Here is a 19,960-nt window from a genome sequence, read left to right on the forward strand (position 1 = left end):
GCCCAAGAGTCAGCTCCAGCCAGGAACAGGGGTCTCAGCTAAGTCCCTTCCCCTTCTTGAAAACCGACCTGGGTCAGCATCAGCCCCAAAAATGTTTCTAATAAAAGAAATAGCCGGTTGGATGCAGAAAAAGAAAAAAAAAACACCCTGAAGCTCTGGGTGATGGAAATAAACAGGTGAGCCCAAAGAGAAGCGGGAAAGTGTGGGAATGAAAGAATGGTACGGGGAGGGAGGGTAGACGTTCCCGAACGTTCTGAGAAACCGAGGCTTCCCCAACCCTCCCTCTACTCTCCCTTCTGCCTCGAGAATCTGCGTGGAGGCTGCAAGCCAAAAATGCCACCGTGACTGCCACCCTGCACTCCGCGCCTCTTTTCCCGCCAGCCTACCCCAGGGTCCCGCGTCCGGCCTCGGAGCCGCGCGGGACTCGCCCGCACCCCTGACCGCCGCCGCCGCCGCTGCCGCCGGGACTCCGCTGTTCCTCTCCGCCCTCCGCCTCCTCCTCCCGCCGGATCCGTCATGTAAACAACATCCAGAGGCTCTATTTACAGTGGCCACCCAACGGCGAGGGACCCACGCCAGCACCCCGCACGGAGGCGGGGGTGGCGAATAGCGAGTGCGCCACAGCTCCACGGCCGCCCCGCCCCTGCGTGTCGCTGCCCTCGGGGCTCCGGAGCGCCCCGGGACTCCCCGCGCCCGCCACCGCGGACGTGCCAGGCACGAGGCCGCCCCCGCCCCGCAGTACGGACAGTCCACCCCCGCGACGCCAGCCCAGCCCGGCCCGGCGAGCGCAGCCCCGGTCCCCGCCGCCTACCCGAGCTGGCGAGCCGGTGCGGTCCCCGGGACCCCGGGGCGTCCTTCGCCGCCGCCACCCGGTGGCCCCGCGCCGGTCGGGCAGCGAGTGCGAGCGCGCGCGCCCGGGCCAGCCGCGCCGGAGCCGCTGCGCCCTCCCGGCCCGGGGCGCGCCGCCAGCCAGGGCCGCGAGCGCCGCAGCCGCGCGCAGGACGGCCGCCGCCCCCGCGCCCGCCCCGCACCCACCTGCGCCCCCGGGGGTCCCGGCCCCCCTTCCTTTGTTCGGCCCTCTATTTGCCGGAGGATTATCTATGACGCAGCAAGGCTCGCCGCAACGTGACCGTCGCCATTTTTCTGTTTTTATTCTATCTCTGCCATGTGATAGATGGGGGGGTGGAAAAAGGAGAAAGGATTAAAAAAAAAAAAAAAACTTCCGGGTCTCATGACCGGGAAGAGAGAAAAACAAAAGGGAGAGGAGGCTCGACTCCCCGGGAAGGCGGCGGTGTGTGCGCGTGCGCGCCCGCCCCCGCCGCGAGCCGGCGTCCTCGGCTCCCGCGCCCGCAGCCGCGCCTTCCGCCCCGCGGGCCGCCCTCGCTGGGCTCCGCTCGCTCGCAGCCCCGCGCGTGGCCTGCGTTCAAACACCGCCGCTTCTGCTAAGCTCGAGAGCAGTTGGCCCCGGCGCAGTTGTTTACCATCGACCCCCTCGTGGTAAGAGCAAGCAGATCAGACCGTGCAGATCTTTCTTTCTGCCGCCTTTTCCCTCCTCCCAAAGCGGAGAACACCCCTTTGTGGCGGTTGAGGACCCGGGCCATGCACCGTGCATAACTTTATTTAGAAAGGAGTCTTAAGCAAATGGTGGTTCAGGCTCCGGAAGGGTTGTCTGAGAACAGGTTTCGTGGAGCAGGGTGAGCTCCCGTATCAGGCTACTTCACCTTCGGAGAGCCTAATACGTGTCTTTTCCAAGTTCACGACCGTGGAGCAAGTAAATAATGGAACCCTACCACCCTCCACCTTAGCGAGACACGCAAATTCTGTACTTTTGGTTAATACACACACTTTCACTTTTGCTTCTCTTCGGTATCCTTTCTGCTGCTTGCCTCAGTTTTATGACGGGAAGCAGAAATGACGAGGGTACCAACTCTTTTTACTGGCAAATAAGTGGCGTAGACTTGAGACTCCATCTAGGGCAATACCCAATTAGTGCACAATTTGGATTGAACCCTACTCACCTAACCACCTGGGTGGGGGAGTAAGGGGGTTGTGGGATGCGTTGCTTAGCAGCCAATCGCAGGGGTTCACGTTGTAGTGTTTCTTTGCTAGAAGTTAAAGATGGGGAATACTTAAAATTAAGAGAACAGCTTCTCTTCGGGACTGCTGTGGTATTGAGGGTTGACTCAAATATGTGTGCTAATGCAGACTCCCTTTTAACTTCTCAAGAAGTTTGTCTTTGCTTTTTTTTTTAATCAATTTTTAATAACATTTTCCATGATTATAAAAAATATCCCATGGTCAGAAAGAAAGACAGACAGACAGTACGATGCACCAGGACCTCCTGCCCCTACAAACTCCAGACACATTTGTCACTTTGTGGATCTGTCTTAACATGAATACTTGAACATGGGCTGTCAGGCTTTGTAAGCAAGCACCTTTAACCACAGAGCCATCTCTCCAGCCTTTATTTTTATTTTTGTTTTTGTTTTTATTATTGTTTTGTTTTGTGAGGTAGGGTTTCACTCTAGCCCAGGCTGACCTGGAATTCACTCTGTAGTCTCAGAGTGGCCTTGAACTCATGGTGATCCTCCTACCTCTGCTTCCTAAGTGCTGGAATTAAAGATATGTGCCACCAAAAAAAAAAAAAAAAAATCCCATGGTAATACCCTGCCCCCACTTTCCCCTTTGAAATTCCATTCTCCATCATATCCCCTCCCAGTCTCAATCATGCTACTTATATATATACAATACTAACCCATTAAGTTCCATCCTCCCTTTCTCTTCCCTTTATATCTCCTTTTAAACTTACTGGCCTCTGCTACTGAGTTTTTTCCTTCTCGCACAGAAGCCCAGTCATCTGTAGCTAGGATCCACATATGAAGGAGAACATGTGGTGCTTGGCTTTCTGGGCCTGAGTTACCTCATTTAGTATAATCCTTTCCAGGTCCATACATTTTTCTACAAATTTCATAACTTCATTTTTCTTTACCACTGAGTAGAACTCCATTGTATAAATGTGGCATATCTTCATTATCCACTCAGCAGTTGAGTTTGTCTTTGCTTTTTTTTTAAAAAAAATACTTATTTGTAAACAGGCAGAGGTGAGACAGAGGATGGGCATGCCAGGGTCTGTTGGCCCTGTAAAGGAACTTCAGATGCATATATTACTTTCAGCATCTGGCTTTATGTAGGAACTTGGGAAGGGAACCAAGGCTGTGAGGCTTTGCAAACAAGCGCCTTTAACCCCTGAGCCATCTCTCCAGCCCCAGGTTTTGTCTTTTCTTACCAAGCATGCTACGTGATTGCTAAGTTGCTTTTATTGTACTCACAGTTGAGCTCTCTCCTTGTGTCACTGTGTCCGTATGCTATTTGTTTCATGGCGTCTTCAGCTTTAGCACACAGGAGAGTTACTGTATTTCTGACACCTAAGGGCAGGCTTCAAGTAGCAGAGTCATCCACAGTCATCCATCTCCCGAAGGCAAGGCCACACTGAACCTTTCCTCTTATGTATTCCCTGTGTTAAGCACACCTTCTTGCAATGAATGAGCAAATGAAAGCCTTGAGGGGATCTTTTCCATAATTCCATCCAGACCAGCCAGCTCCAGGAAATAAATTCCTAGCATGTTTCTGGAGATGTTATAACACTGAAAATATTTCATGAATCTTGCATCTTTGCTGACGATTTGTTGGAAGATTTTAGTTATACATCCAGGCAAAACTTACTTTATCCTCTTAGTTTTTTTTTTTTTTTAAACCAACTGTTTCCCCCTCCCTCCTTTTACTATGCATGGTTCCTCTTTAAATTCTTTGTAATTCAAGTAACTAAATTAGTTATGTCAATTCTTTGGGTATTTATTTTACTTTCATAGACTATAAGAGTTTGGAGACATATGTATAGTGTTTTAACCCTGTTCACCTTGTAAGTAAACTATAGGCACCATGTTAAATTTCAAATGAAGAAAGTGCTTACCATGCAAGCATGAGTAACTGAGTTTGGATATCCAGAACTCACTTAAAAACCCAGACTGCTGGACCCCATGGCACACACCTTTAACCCCACCAGGTAGGAGGATTTTAATTCCAGAGGTAGGAGGATTGCTCTGAGTTTGAGGCCAGCCTGAGACTACATAGTGAATTCCAGGTCAGCCAAGGCTAGGGGGAGAACCTACCTGGGGGGGGGGGGGGTGGTGGGATGGGGATGCGGGGAAGCCAGACACTGTGAGCTGGAAATCTCCCTTTTGACTAGTTCTCCTGATGCTTGAGCTATTCAGCCTGTTGGAGAAAAGTCAACAGTCTTAACCAGCAGTGGCCCCTGCAAGCTCTATGGCTGACCAGTCAGGCCGGATGTACCAACAGTACAATGGTGACATGTCTGTTATGAGGAAAAAGAACTGCTGTCTGATTAGACTTGAGTCCTGCTCCATGGGAGGGAATTCCTGTCTGGTACTGAAAACCTAATCAAAAGCCTATGGCTGGGGAGGTGACAAGCCCGAGGGGGGAAACTACTGCTGTTGTCTGGCTAAATGGATATATTATGGCCACTAGACTTCCCTTATAACTACTTAATATTTATGCCACACATTAATACTACTGTACTCTCACTTTTGGTTAGAGAAGCTTCTTGTTTCAGACTACTGACCATTGGGGTGACTCAAAACTCACCAAACTGCTGAGAAGTGACAGTGAAGTGTTCAGCTCTGAGACATCTCTATGACACCCTCCGAAGCTCATAAACCATTGCAGAAGAGATTGCAGAAAGAATATTAGAGCCAGAGGGGAGGGGTGCTTTGTAAAACTGTCTTCCAGACACCAAGTGACCATAGGATTCATGGTCTCAGTGATACCTGTACAAGGCCTGCATAATAGAGGGGGAAAAAAATTATGACATCAAATAGAAACTAGTTGGAAAGAAGAAAGGATTCAGTAGAGGTGGGATTTGGTAAGGGGAATGGGATGGTGATGGGAGGGTACTATGATCATGGTAAACTGTCTCTATGTATGAAAGTTGTCAATAAAAAGTTTTTAAAAAGCCAGACACTGTAGTGTGCAGCTTTGGTCCCAGTATACCTAAAGTAGGAAGGTAGGTGGAGGCAGGAGAATCTGTTGGAAGCTCATAGCCAGCAGTGAACAGCAAGAACCCCTGCCTCAAATGAAGTGGAAAGTGAAAACGAACACCTGAAAGTTGCCTTTGACTTCCACACATGCACTGTGACATACAGGCCTGCAGTCCACACACATGAACACATATTATATATACACACATACACAAAAAAGCCTATACAACTGTTGTAGTGATCTGCTTAAGATGTAGTTAAGATCTAGATTTATTAATATCCACACAATGGTAACATTACAGCTTGCAGAAGTAGTTCTTAAAATGCTCCCTGCTCAGAAAAAGAAAACCCACGTTTTCACACCCATGAAAAATACTACCTTTGAAACTCCATATAATTGGTATCATAGTTTTCTGGTCTAGTAAGAGTCATGATTTTCCCCATTCTTGTGAAAAGCAAGCTAGTTTGTATCTTTGAAGTAATACTGGAAACATGTAGGTAGTGGGAAGCACTTCTGGCTCTTAATTAGTTAGATCACTTTAATCAAGAACCATTTGCTGAGGAACTTATTCCCAGGCCTGAGTCAGGTGCTAAAGAGACATGATAATGATTTGGAGTTTGTTCTTAAAGAACTCACAGTCTAATGGCACTTTATTATTACCACCAGGAATGCAGTGGTGAATAATACACACACCTTAGTCAATAAAGACACAGGAAGTTGATGTAGATGAGTATCTGTTTAGCTACCCTAAGAAGTGTGTCATTGGCTGGGCACAGTACTCAGAAGAACGGGAATCAGGGAATAGCTGGATGTGGTGGCACGTGCCTTTAATTCCTCCAGCACTTGGGAGGCAAAGGTAGGAGGATCGCTGTGAGTTCGAGGCCTCTATGAGACTACATAGTGAATTTCAGGTCATTATGAGTTAGAGTGAGACCCCACCTCAAAAAAAAAAAAAACAAAAAAAAAAACACCTGTGAATAGAAGGAACATATTTCAACATAATAAAGGCTATTTATGACAAACCTATAGCCAACATAATAGTAAATGGGGAAAAACTTGAAGTTTTTCCACTAAAATCAGGAACAAGATTAAGGTGTCCACTGTTCCCACTTTTATTTAATATAGTACTGGAAGTCTTAGCTATAGTGACAAAGCAAGAGACACACAAAAGGAATATAAATCGGGAATGAAGAAATCAAATTATCATTATTTGCAGATGATATGATTCTATACATAAAGGATCCTAAAGACTCTATAAGCAAACTATTAGAGCTGATAAACACTTTTAGCAATGTAGCAGGATGCAAATAAACACACAGAAATCAGTAGCCTTCCTATTTACTAACAATAAACATGCTCAAGATGAAATCAAGGAATCATTCCCTTCCATACTTGCCCCCAAAATTAAATAAAATACCTTGGAATAAATGGAACCAAAGAAGTGAAAGATCTCTACAGTGAAATTTTAAAACAGAGAAATTGCAGAAGACACACTAGGAAATGGAAACATCCCAAGTTCTTGGATTGGAAGAATCAATATTTTGAAAATGTCAATTTTACCAAAAGCAATCTGCACATTTAATGGAATCCCCCTCAAGATTCCAATGGCATTCTTCATGGAAATAGAAAACAAAATCCTAAAATTCAATTGAAAGGACAAAAATACCCCCCCCCTCCAATCTTCAGCAACAAAAATAAGGCTGTCAATGCCCCATACCTGATTTTGACCCATACTACAGAGCCAAAGTAACAAAAACAGCATGGTACTGGCACTAAAATAGACATGTACCTCAGTGAAAGAGAATAGAGAATAAATCTGGGCAGCTACAGCCACCTGATTTTCAACAAAAATACCAAAAATACTCACTGGAGAAAAGTTAGCTTCTTTAACAAATGATGCTAGAAAAACAATACTTATATGTAGAAGGATGAAAATAAATCCTTACCACTTTCCATGCACACGAATCAAGTCTAAATGGATCAAATACCTAATATCAGGCCTGAAACTGCTAGAGGAAAAGGGAAGGGAAACACTTCATCATATTGGCATAGGCAATGATTCCCAGATGCTCAGGAAATAAAACCACTAATAAACTACTGGGACCTCATGAAATTAAAAGGCTTTTGCACAGCAGAGGACACTGAATAAGCAAAGAGGCATTCTGTAGGTACAGAATGGGAGAAAATCTTTGCCAGCTATACCTCTGACCGAGAATATCCAGAATATACAAAGAACTCAAAAAACTAAATAATAAGATAGCTGAGCGTGGTGGCGCATGCCTTTAATCCCAGCATTTGGAGGCAGAGGTAGGTGGATCACCATGAGTTCGAGGCCACCCTGTGACTACATAGTGAGTTCCAGGTCAGCCTGGACTAGAGTAAAACCCTACCTTGAAAAACTGAAAAAAAAAAACAAACAAAAAAAACTAGATAATAAGAAATCAAACAACCTCTATGGCTGGAGAGATGGCTTAGCAGTTAAGTGCTTGCCTGTGAAGCCTAAGGACCCCAGTTCAAGGCTCGATTCCCCGGGAACCATGTGGATGCAATGGCCTAAGGGAGGTCAGGGGAATGGATTGAGTAAAGAAAGGGTGGGAAGAGGGCTAAACAAAATTTAAGATGTCATGAAGAAGCTGTATGGAAACCTACTTTTTTGGATAATGGCACATCCAGAAGCCATAGATATGTAAAGGGGAAAGTGGAGAAGGGGAGGGAATTATCATTTATTGTCTATAATTATGAACATTGTCAATAAAAACTTTTTTAAATAAAAAAAATTAAATCTGATCCAAAAACTCTTTAAAAAAAGAGAAACAAGATAAAGTAAAAAATCATTTATTTCAGGGCTGGAGAGATGGCTTAGTGGTTAAGCGCTTGCCTGTGAAGCCTAAGGACCCCAGTTTGAGGCTCAATTTCCCAGGACCCACGTTAGCCAGATGCACAAGGGGGTGCACGCTTCTGGAGTTCATTTGCAGTGGCTGGAGGCCCGCCCATTCTCTCACTCTATCTGCCTCTTTCTCTCTCTGTCTGTTGCTCTCAAATAAATAAATAAAAGTAAACAAAAAAATTTTTTTAATCATTTATTTCAGACTGAAGAGATGGCTCAAAGGTTAAGGCACTTGCATTCAAAGCCTAATGACCTGGGTTCAGTTCCTCTGTACCAATATAATGCCAGATGTATGATGTGGCGCATAATGTGGAATTTGTTTGCAGTGCCACTATGCCCTAGTGTGCCCATTCTCTCTCTCTGTCTCTCTCTGTGTGTCTCTCTCTTCCTCTCTCTTGGCAAATAAAAATATTAAAAAAAAAAAACAAACTGGTTTGAGGGCTTGAGAATTGGCTTAGAGCTTCACTTGCCTGTGAAGCTCTAGGTCCAGGTTTGATTCCCCAGTGTCCATATAAGCAAGAAATGCCAGTTGGTGCATACATCTGGAGTTTGTTTGCAGTGGCTGGAGGCCCTGGTGTGCCCATTCTTTCTCTAAGTAATTTCCTATAATTCTTTTACTGTGAATAGTATTCTACTTAGTAGGTACACAACATTCTATTACTTTCACAGTTGATAAAGATGATTTCTCATTTGGGAGTTATAATGAATAAAACTGCTATAAATGTTTTAATGTAAGCTTTTACTTGGGTATATACTTTCATATCTCAGATACCAGAAGTGGAATTATTAAATTCAATGATAAGTGTATGTTTAAATTTTCTTTCTTTCTTTCTTTCTTTCTTTCTTTCTTTCTTTCTTTCTTTCTTTCTTTCTTTCTTTCCTTCCTTCCTTCTTTCTTTCCTTCCTTCTTTCCTTCCTTCCTTCCCTCCCTCCCTCCCTCCCTCCCTTCCCGCCCTCCCTCCCTCCCTCTCTCTTTCTTTCTTTCTTTCTTTTTTCCAAGGTAGGGTCTCACTCTAGCTCAGGCTGACCTGGATTCACTATGTAGTCTCAGGGTGGCCTCAAACTCATTGTAATCTGCCTCTGCCTCCCCAGTGCTGGGATTAAAGGTGTAAAGGCATGCGCTACCATGCCTAAGTTTTCTTTTTTGGGGGAAGGGCATGAGGGGGTTGAGGTAGGGTCTTGTTCTACTTCAGGCTGACCTGTAATTAGTCTCAGGCTGGCCTCAAACTCATAGCAATCCTCCTACCCCAGCTGCTTGAATGCTGGAATTAAAGGTATGGGCCACCACGCCTCGTCATGTTTAAGTTTTTTTGTTTTGTTTTGTTTTGTTTGTTTTTTCCAGGTAGGGTCTTACTCTGGCCCAGGCTGACCTGGAATTCACTATGTAAGCTCAGGATGACCTTAAACTCACGGTGATCCTCCTACCTCTGCCTCCCAAGTGCTGGGATTAAAAGAACATGCCACCATGCCCAGCTGTGTTTAAGTTTTTTAAAAATGCCAAAAAACATTTTGTCCAACACATGTGCTTGGAGGCATAGTCAGAAGATTAAGAAACAAGGAGTGCTTGAGCCCAGGAGGTGAGGCCAGCCTAGGCCATAAGGCAATATAATGAGATTCACAGCTTAAAAGATGCCAAGTGTCTTTCCAAATACTATGGCAATTTTACATTCCCACCAGCAATGTGTGAGTTTCTCCACATGCTTGCTTACAGTTAGTCAATCTTTTTGTCTTGGTTATTCTAGATGTATATACAATCACATTTTGGATTAAATGTGTATTTCCTTTTTTAAAAAATATTTTTAAAAATTAGAGAAAGTGTGTGTGTGTGTGTGTGTGTGTGTGTGTGTGTGTGTGTGTGTTAGAGAGAGAGAGAGAGAGAGAATGGGTATGCCAGGGCCTTCAGCCACTTTAAATGAACTCCAGACACGTGTCACTTGTGCATCTGGCTTTTATGGGTCCTGGGGAATTGAACTTGGGCCCTTTGGCTTCACAGGCAAGCTTCTTAACCCCTAAACCATTTCTCCATCCCCCAAAATATTTTTGTTTACTTATTTGTAAGCAGAGAGAGCTAGAAGAGAGACAGAAAGAATGGGTGCAGCAGGGCCTCCAGCCACTACAACCGAACTCCATCTGCATATGCACCTGCGCATCTAACTTCATTTGGGCACTGGGGAATTGGACTCGGGATTTTAGGCTTTTGCAGGCAAGTGCCCCATCTCTCCAGCCCTAAATGTGTACTTTATTTTTTTAAAGTTTATTTTTACATATTTTACATTTTAACATAATATAACAATTTACATAACATTACTTTTTTTTACATAAAATATTACAGTGGCTGAAGGCCCTGACACATCCATTCTCTCTCTGTATCTCTCTCTCTCTCTCTCTCTCATACACACACACTTCCCTCCCTCTCAAATAAAATTTAAAAATATTTATGTATCTTATTTGAGAGAGAGAGGGAGAGAAAGAGGAAGAGGCAGATAGAGAATGGGTGTGCCAGGGCCTCCAGCCACCACAAACGAACTCCAGATGCATGTGCCATCTTGTGCATCTGGCTTACATATGTACTGGGGAATCAAATCTGAGTCCTTAGGCTTCTCAAGCAAGTATCTTAATCACTAAGACATCTTTCCTTCTCTCTTAATTTTATTTATTTTTCATTTAGTTGATAGAAAGAGAGAGAATGGGTGTGCCAGGGCCTCTAGCCACTGCAAATGAACTCCAGATGCATGTGCCACCTTGTGCTTCTGGTTTATGTGGGTCCTGGGGAATTGAACCTATGTCCTTTAGCTTTACAGGCAAGTGTCTTAACTTCTAAGTCATCTCTCCAGCCCTAAGTGTGTGTTTTATGATAGCTAATGATATCAAGTATTTTTCCATTTTGCTAATTCTACATCTTCCTTGACAAAGTATCTACATATTTGACTCATTGTTTTTTGAGCTATCTTTGCTAAATTTTAAAAGATCTTTATATATTCCTGCACTCTGAATATGCCATAAATGCACTGTAAATTTTATTTCTTTTATGTGTGCATGCATGTTTATGTGAGTGGGAGTATACCTGTGTGTGCAGGTGTTACCAGGTCATCTCTCTCTCTTCCTCTCTCTGGGTGTTTTCAGGTTCCTTGGCATCTTACTCAAAGAATCAAAGAAGACCACACACAAGTAGATAAGTAAAGGTTCGAAAACACTGCCAAAGGGCAGCAGGCCACTGGAGTGAACAGTACTAAAGGATCCCAAGAAGTCTGGGCTTCTTTTTATACGGTTTTAAAGGAAGAATGGACTACTTTGTTAAGGGTATGATCTGGGTGCTACTCTGGTTTGATTGACAGGTATGGGTTATAGCTACTGTGCATGCTTCTTCCCATGGTGAATGTGATTTTATGTATGCCCAGTTATTCATAGGTAAACAGATGTTTTCCTCTGAAGATTCACATAGAGGACACAATTGCTCTATAGTCATACACAAAATTAGTCCAGGCTGACTGCCCTCTGCTGTTCTGGCCATGGGTCTGTCTAAGGACATATTTGAATAGGAACTGATCATGAATTATGGTCACTAAGAGGAAGAGAAAACTTGTTCATTATTTGGAGTGGGGTGTACATGGAGCTCTGCACAAGTGGGGTCCCAGGTTGAAAACAGGTTTCTGGGTACACTGTTTAGGAGAAGGGTATGTTTACTGCTTAAGCCAAACAGTGTTGTGGATGGCTGAACTGTTCCCTATGCTTGTGGCCTTGCTCCGTGTGTGTGTGTGTGTGTGTGTGTGTGTGTGTGTGTGTGCATGTGGAGACTAGAGATGGTTGTCAGGTGTCTTCCTATCTTGCTTGCCACCTTATCTGTTGAGGCAGGATTTCATTTTTATTTTCTTTGAAAAGCAAAGTATTTAAAAAAACATTTTATTTGACTTCCAGTTAAGATGACGGCATAGGTACCACGCCAAAGCAGCCTGGGGGGGGGGGGGACGACCAAAAATACTCAGTAAAATACACACTTTTACTGAAAAATGAGGTGTATAGGAAATTGAAGTATCAGCGGAGAAGTAGAAGAGATCCAGAGCATCCAGAGCCCGCACAGGCTGGCAAAAGCGGCCCCGGCAGCTCTGATGACCGGAGCAGCAGCGGCAGTGCACTAGAAAACCACCAGACTCGGCTCAAGCCACAGGGAAAGCCAGGTGCAGAGAGATTCCACTCACACTGGAGCACCTTTGTAGAGACTCTGAAAGTCATAAGACCCACACCTAACACCTTAAGCTCCTACCCTGAAAATATATTACATCAAATCAATTGATACAGCTAAGAACACTCAGCTACGTAGAAAATCCAACCATTAACTTAATCCAAGATGCAAAAATATATGCATTATAACACAAGAAACACTAAAAAGCAAGACAATATAAATAGACCTAACAGTATTAATGCATCAGAAATGCCCTCCAGTGAGAACGATTAGAGGAAATGCCTGAGAAACATTTCAAAAGAATGATTGTAAATATGTTGAAAGAGGTCAAAGAACAAATCAAAGGAATCAAAGAAGATACCAAAGAGGAAATCAAAGGAATCAAAGAGGAAATCAAAGAAGATGCAAGACACCAATTTAAAGAAATAAAGAAGGCAATACAAGACATAAATAAGGAAATAGAAATAATAAAGAAAAACCAGTCAGAATTAACAGCAATGAAGAACACAGTTAATGAAATAAAAAACTCTGTAGAAAATCTCACCAGTAGAATGGATGAAGAAGAGGACAGAATATCTAAGCTAGAAGACCAGGTGGCAGATCTAATACAGTCCAACAAAGAGAAAGACAAACTTATAGAAAAGTATGACTGGGAATTTCAAGATATTTGGGACACTATGGAAATATCAAATATAAGAATTCAGGGCATAGTAGAAGGAGAAGAATTCCACTCCAAAGGCATAGTAGGCATCTTCAAAAAAATCATAGAAGAAAATTTCCCCCAAATTGGAAAAGAGGTGCCAATGCAGATACAGGAAGCCTTTAGAACCCCAGCCAGACAAAACCTGGAAAGAACCTCTCCTCGCTATACTATAATCAAACTTCCAAACACACACACCAAAGAAAAAATATTGAAAGCAGTTAGAGAGAAAAATCAAGTTACCTACAAAGGCAAGCCCATCAGGATTACAGCAGATTATTCAACACAAACTTTAAAAGCCAGAAGGGCTTGGAGTGATATATTCCAGGTTCTGAAAGATAACAACTGTCAACCAAGGTTACTTTATCCTGCAAAGCTATCCATTCAAATAGACAGAGAAATAAGGACATTCCATGACAAAAGCAGGTTATAGGAGTATTTGAAGACAAAACCAGCTCTACAGAAAATACTTGATAGAATCCTCCATGCTGAAGCAAAGGAAAAGCACACATACAAAGAACCTAGAAAAAACAAGCAATACTCAAATACTAGTTAACACAGAGAGCAAAGGTAGAACCAGAACCTCAAAAAAAAAAAAAGCAATGGCAAACATAAATAAACACCTTTCAATAATATCTCTTAATATCAACGGCCTCAATGCCCCAACCAAAAGACATAGGTTTGCAGACTGGGTTAAAAAGCAGGATCCTACAATTTGTTGTCTCCAAGAAACTCACCTTTCTACAAAGGATAGACATTATCTTAGGATGAAAGGTTGGAAGACGGTGTTTCAAGCAAATGGGCCTAGAAAACAAGCAGGGGTTGCTATCCTAATATCTGACAAGGTAGACTTTGGTCCAACGTTAGTCAAGAAAGATAAGAAAGGTCACTTTATATTGAGTAGGGCACACTCCAACAGGAGGACATTACAATCCTAAACATATATGCACCTAACATGGGGGCTCCCAAATTCATCAAACAAACACTATTAGAACTAAGGTCACAGATTACACCAAACACAGTGGTGGTGGGTGACTTTAACACCCCACTCTCATCAATTGACAGGTCATCTCAGGAAAAAATAAACAGAGAGGCATCTGGACTAAATGAGGTCATAGAAGGAATGGACCTAACAGATATATACAGGACTTTTCATCCAAAGGCTGCAGAATATGCATTCTTTTCAGCACCACATGGAACATTCTCTAAAATAGACCATATATTCGGACACAAAGCAAATCTTAACAAATTCAGGAAAATTGAAATAATTCCTTGCATTCTAACCGACCACAATGGAATTAAACTACAAATCTGTGGCAAGAAAGGCTATAGAACATACACAAAATCATGGAAACTAAACAATACACTACTAAATGATGAATGGGTCAAAGAAGAAATCAAAAAATTTATAGAGTCAAATGATAATGAGAACACAACATATAAAAATCTCTGGGACACAATGAAGGCAGTTCTAAGAGGTAAATTTATAGCCTTAAGTGCCTATATTAAGATATTAGAAAGGTCTCCAGTAAACTACCTAATGCTTCACCTTAAAGCCTTGGAAAAAGAAGAACAAGGCAAACCAAAAATCAGTAGGCGGGAAGAAATAATAAAGATTAGAGCAGAAATTAATAAAATAGAAACAAAAAAAAAATCCAAAGAATTAATGCAACGAGTTGGTTCTCTGAAAGGATAAACAAGATTGATAAACCCTTAGCAAATCTGACCAAAAGAAATAGAGAAGAGACACAAATTAATAAAATCAGACATGAACAAGGGAACATCACAACAGATTCCAGAGAAATTCAAAATATCATAGGGACATAGTATAAAAGCATATACTCCACTGAGTATGAAAATCTGAAACAAATGGATGATTTCCTTGATTTATATGACCTACCTAAATTAAATCAAAATGAGATTAATCACTTAAATAGACCTATAACAAACATGGAGATCCGAACAGTTATCAATAATCTCCCAACTAAAAAAAGCCCAGGCCCAGATGGATTCACTGCTGAATTTTACCAGACCTTTAAGGAAGAGCTAACACTATTGCTTCTTAAGCTTTTCCAGGAAATAGAAAAGGAAGGAATTCTACCAAACTCCTTCTATGAAGCCAGCCTCACCCTGAATCCAAAACCAGGCAAAGATAGAACGAAATAGAAAATTACAGAACAATCTCCCTCATACACATAGATGCAAAAATTCTCAACAAAATATTGGCCAATAGAATACAACAGAATATCAAAAAGATCATTCACCCTGACCAAGTAGGCTTTATCCCAGAGATGCAGGGATGTTCAATATACACAAATCTATAAATGTTATACATTATATAAATAGGTTGAAGGACAAAAATCACATGATCATCTCACTGGACGCAGAGAAAACATTTGACAAAATCCAACATTCATTCATGATAAAAGTCCTACAGAAACTGGGAATAGAAGGAACATATCTCAATATAATAAAAGCTATTTATGACAAGCCTACAGCCAACATATTACTAAATGGGGAAAAACTAGAAGCTTTTCTACTTAAATGAGTAACAAGACAAGGGTGTCCACTGTCCCCACTTTAATATAGTTTTGGAAGTCTTAGCCATAGCAATAAGGCAAGAGACACACATAAAAAGGAAACAAATGGGAAAGGAAGAGATTAAGTTATCATTATTTGCAGATGACATGATTCTATACATAAAGGACCCCTAAAAACTCTACTAGCAAACTGTTAGAGCTGATCCAAACCTACAGCCATGTAGCAGGGTACAAATAAATACACAGAAGTCAGTAGCCTTCATATATGCTAACAACAAACACACAGAGGATGAAATCAGAGAATCACTCCCATTCACAATTTCATCAAAAAAAATAAAGTACCTTGGAATAAACGTAACCAAGGAAGTAAAGAATCTCTACAATGACAACTTTAAAACACTCAAGCGAGAAATTGCAGAAGACACTAGAAAGTGGAGAATCATCCCTTTTTCCTGGACTGGAAGAATCAATATTGTGAAAATGGCAATCTTACCTAAAGCAATCTACACATTCAATGCAATCCTCATCAAAATTCCTAAGGCATTCTTCTTCATGGAAATAGAAAAAACAATCCAAAAATTCATTTGGAATCACAAAAAACCTCGAATATCTAAAATAATACTGAGCATCAAAAATAAGGCTGGTGGTATCACCATACCTGATTTTAACCTATACTACAGTGCCATAGTAACAAAAACACATGGTACTGGCACAAAAACAGACATGTAGATAAGTGGAACAGAATAGAGGTCCCAGATGTAAGCCCAAGTAGCTATAGCCACCTGACATTTGATAAAAATGCCCCAAATACTCATTGGAGAAAACACAGCCTCTTCAGCAAATGGTGTTGGTAAAACGATATATATCTGCAGAAGGATGAAAATAGATTCTTCTCTCTCACCATGCATAAGAATTAAGTCCAAATGGATTAAAGACCTTAACATCTGACCTGAAACTCTGAAACTGCTAGAAGAAAAAGTTGGGGAAACCCTTCAACATATTGGTCTTGGCAAAGACTTTCTGAATACAACCCCAGTTGCTCAGGCTATAAAACCGCAGATTAATCACTGGGACCTCATGAAATTACAAAGATTTTGCACTGCAAAGAACACAGTGGAAAAAGCAAATAGGCAACCTACAGAATGGGAAGAAATCTTCGCCAGCTATATATCTGATAGAGGATTAATATCTAGGATATACAAAGAACTCAAAAAGTTAAATAATAAGGAATCAAACAAGCCAATCAAAAAAATGGGCTATGGAGCTAAATTGATCATTCTCAAAGGAAGAAATACGAATGGCATATGAGCATGTAAAAAAATGTTCTATATCACTAGGCATCAGGGAAATGTAGATAAAAACTACATTGAGATTCCATCTCACTCCTGTCAGATTGGCCACCATCATGAAAACAAATGATCATGAATGTTGGCAGAGATGTGGAAAAAGAGGAACCCTTCTACACTGCTGGTGGGAATGCAATCTGGTCCAGCCATTGTGGAAATCCGTGTGGAGGTTCCTAAAACAGCTAAAGATTGATCTACCACATGACCCCGCTATAGCACTCCTAGGCGTGTATCCGAAGGAATCATCTCATTTCCTTAGAAGTACGTGCTCAACCATGTTTATTGCTGCTCAATTTATAATAGCTGGGAAATGGAACCAGCCTAGATGTCCCTCAACTGATGAGTGGATAATGAAGATGTAGCACATTTATACAATGGAGTTCTACCCATCGCTAAAGAAAAATGAAGTTATGAAATTTGCAGAAAAATGGATGGACCTGGAAAGGATTATACTAAGTGAGTTAACACAGGCCCAGAAAGCCAAGTGCCACATGTTCTCCCTCATATGTGGATCCTAGCTACTGATGATTGGGCTTCTGCCTGAGAAGGAAAATACTTAGTAGCAGAGGCCAGTAAGTTAAAAAGGAGATAGAAAGGGGAGAGAAAGGAAAAGAGGAGGGTACTTAATAGGTTGATATTGTATATATGTAAGTACAATGATTGAGATGGGGAGGTAATATGATGGGGAATGGAATTTCAAAGGGGAAAGTGTAGGGGGGGCAGGGAGGGAATTACCATGGGATTTTTTTATAATCATGGAAAATGCTAATAATTTTTTTAAAAAAATTAATAAAAAGAATATATATATATATATATATACACTTGTATAGATAAAAAACATTTCATTTATTTATTATTTGTTTATTTATAAGCAGAAAAAGAGGGAGAGAAGGGGTGTGCCAGAGCCTCCTGATGCTTCAAACAAACTCCAAATACATGTGCCACTCTCTGCATGGGGCTTTATGTGGGCACTGGGGAATCAAACCCAGGTCTTTAGGCTTTGTAACAAGCAAGTGCCTAAACTGCTGAGCCATCTCTCCAGCCTGAGTAAAAGTTTTAAATTTTCTTTTATTTTCTTTTGGTTTTTCAAGGTAAGGTCTCACTTTAACTCAGGCTGACTTGGAATTCACTACGTAGTCTTAGGATGGTCTCAAACTCAGCGATTCTTCTACCCCAGCCTCCCAAGTGTTGAGATTAAAGGCATGTGCCCCCACATTAGCAAAAGCTTTAATTTTTGTAAAGTCCAATTTGTCAGGCCAGGAACTTAGCTCTGAAGTAGAACACTTACCTAGCATGCACAAGGCCCTGAGTTTTATTCCCAGCACCATAAAAAGAAAATAAAAAGTCCAATTTATCAAATCAATTTGTCTGTTACTATTTTAAAATATATATATTTTTTTAATTTATTTACAAGCAGAGAGAGAGGAAAGAGGGGGAGAGAAAAGGAATGGGCACACCGGGGCCTCCAACTACTGCAAATGAACTCCTAACGCATGTGCCACTTTGTGCATATGGCTATACATGGAAACTGGGGATTTGAACCAGGACTGTCAGGCCTGCCAAGCAAGTGTCTAAGTGCTGAGCCATCTCTCTAGCCCATTGCCTGTAACTCTTTATGTTTGTGTGTGTGTTTCATGTTTTAAAAAAAAAAATCTGGGGCTGGAGAGATGGCTTAGCGGTTAAGCGCTTGCCTGTGAAGCCTAAGGACCCCGGTTCGAGGCTCGGTTCCCCAGGTCCCACGTTAGCCAGATGCACAAGGGGGCGCACGCAGAGGCTGGAAGCCCTGGCGCGCCCATTCTCTCTCTCTTCCTCTATCTGTCTTTCTCTCTGTGTCTGTCGCTCTGAAATAAATAAATAAAATTTAAAAAAAAAATCTGCCTGACCCATGGTTGCAGAGATCTTGTCTTGCTCTTGTGTAAGGAGTAGCTAGTAGCTTTTGTTGAAAGGAGTATCCTCTTCCCAGTGAACTATTTACCATCATTCTTGAGATTCAAGTGACTACGTGGGGGAAGGTCTGTTACTAATTCTATTCTCTTCCAGTCATCTAAGTGTCCATTATTATGTCTTTAAAAATCTCCCAATTTAGGGCTGGAGAGAGTTGGAAAGATGGTTTAACAGTCAAGGCACTTGTCTGCAAAGCCAAAGGACCTTGGTTTGATTCCCCAGGACCCACATAAGCCAGATGTACAAGGTGGCACAAACACCTGGAGTTTGTTTGCAGTGGTTGGAAGCCCTGGTGCAGGCATTCTCTCCCTCTCTCAAATAAATAAAGAAAAGTAAAATATTTTTTAAAAATAATAAAATAGGGCTGGAGAGATGGCTTAGTGGTTAAGCACTTGCTTGTGAAGCCTAATGCAGATTAAAACTACATTGATGGGCTGGAGAGAAGGCTTAGCGGTTAAGCACTTGCCTGTGAAGCCTAAGGACCCCAGTTCGAAGCTCGACTCCCCAGGACCCACATTTAGCCAGATGCACAAGGGGGCGCACGTGTCTGGAGTTTGTTCACAGTGGCTGGAGGCCCTGGCGCGCCCATTCTCTATCTATCTGACTTTCTCTCTCTGTCTGTCTGTCACTCTCAAATAAATAAATAAATAAACAAACAAAAAATTAAAAAAAAAAAACTACATTGAGATTCCATCTCACTCCTGTCAGATTGGCCACCATCATGAAAACAAATGATCATAAATGTTGGCGGGGAAGTGGAAAAAGAGGAACCCTTCTACACTGCTGGTGGGAATGAAATCTGGTCCAGCCATTGTGGAAAACAGTGTGGAGGTTCCTAAAACAGCTAAAGATTGATCTACCATATGACCCAGCTATAGCACTCCTAGGCATGTATCCGAAGGACTCATCTCATTTCCTTAGAAGTACGTGCTCAACCATGTTTACTGCTGCTCAATTTATAATAGCTGGAAATGGAACCAGCCTAGATGTCCCTCAGCTGATGAGTGGATAATGAAGATGTGGCACATTTATACAATGGAGTTCTACTCAGTGGTAAAGAAAAATGAAGTTGTGAAATTTGCAGAAAAATGGATGGACCTGGAAAGTATTATACTAAGTGAGGTAACACAGGCCCAGAAAGCCAAGCGCCACATGTTCTCTCTCATATGTGGATCCTAGCTACAGATGATTGGGCTTCTGCGTGAGAAGGAAAATACTTAGTAGCAGAGGCCAGTAAGTTAAAAAGGAGACATAAAGGGAAGAGAAAGGAAGGGAGGAGGGTACTTAATAGGTTGATATTGTATATAT

The 19,960-nt window shown here is 42.0% G+C and overlaps 1 long non-coding RNA gene across 1 annotated transcript in view; it reads left to right on the top strand.

The window, feature by feature from the left end:
- The first annotated feature begins 1,378 nt into the window (after positions 1–1,378).
- LOC123460817 overlaps positions 1,379–19,960 on the top strand; it is a 31,320-nt gene continuing 12,738 nt past the window's right edge. Inside the window, exon 1 of the long non-coding RNA XR_006637220.1 lies at positions 1,379–1,497. This is a non-coding gene — a long non-coding RNA (uncharacterized LOC123460817). The remainder of the gene's footprint in view (positions 1,498–19,960) is intronic.

Source organism: Jaculus jaculus, chromosome 5 (genome assembly GCF_020740685.1).
Source record: "Jaculus jaculus isolate mJacJac1 chromosome 5, mJacJac1.mat.Y.cur, whole genome shotgun sequence".
In the NCBI taxonomy this organism is placed as follows: Eukaryota; Metazoa; Chordata; class Mammalia; order Rodentia; family Dipodidae; genus Jaculus; species Jaculus jaculus.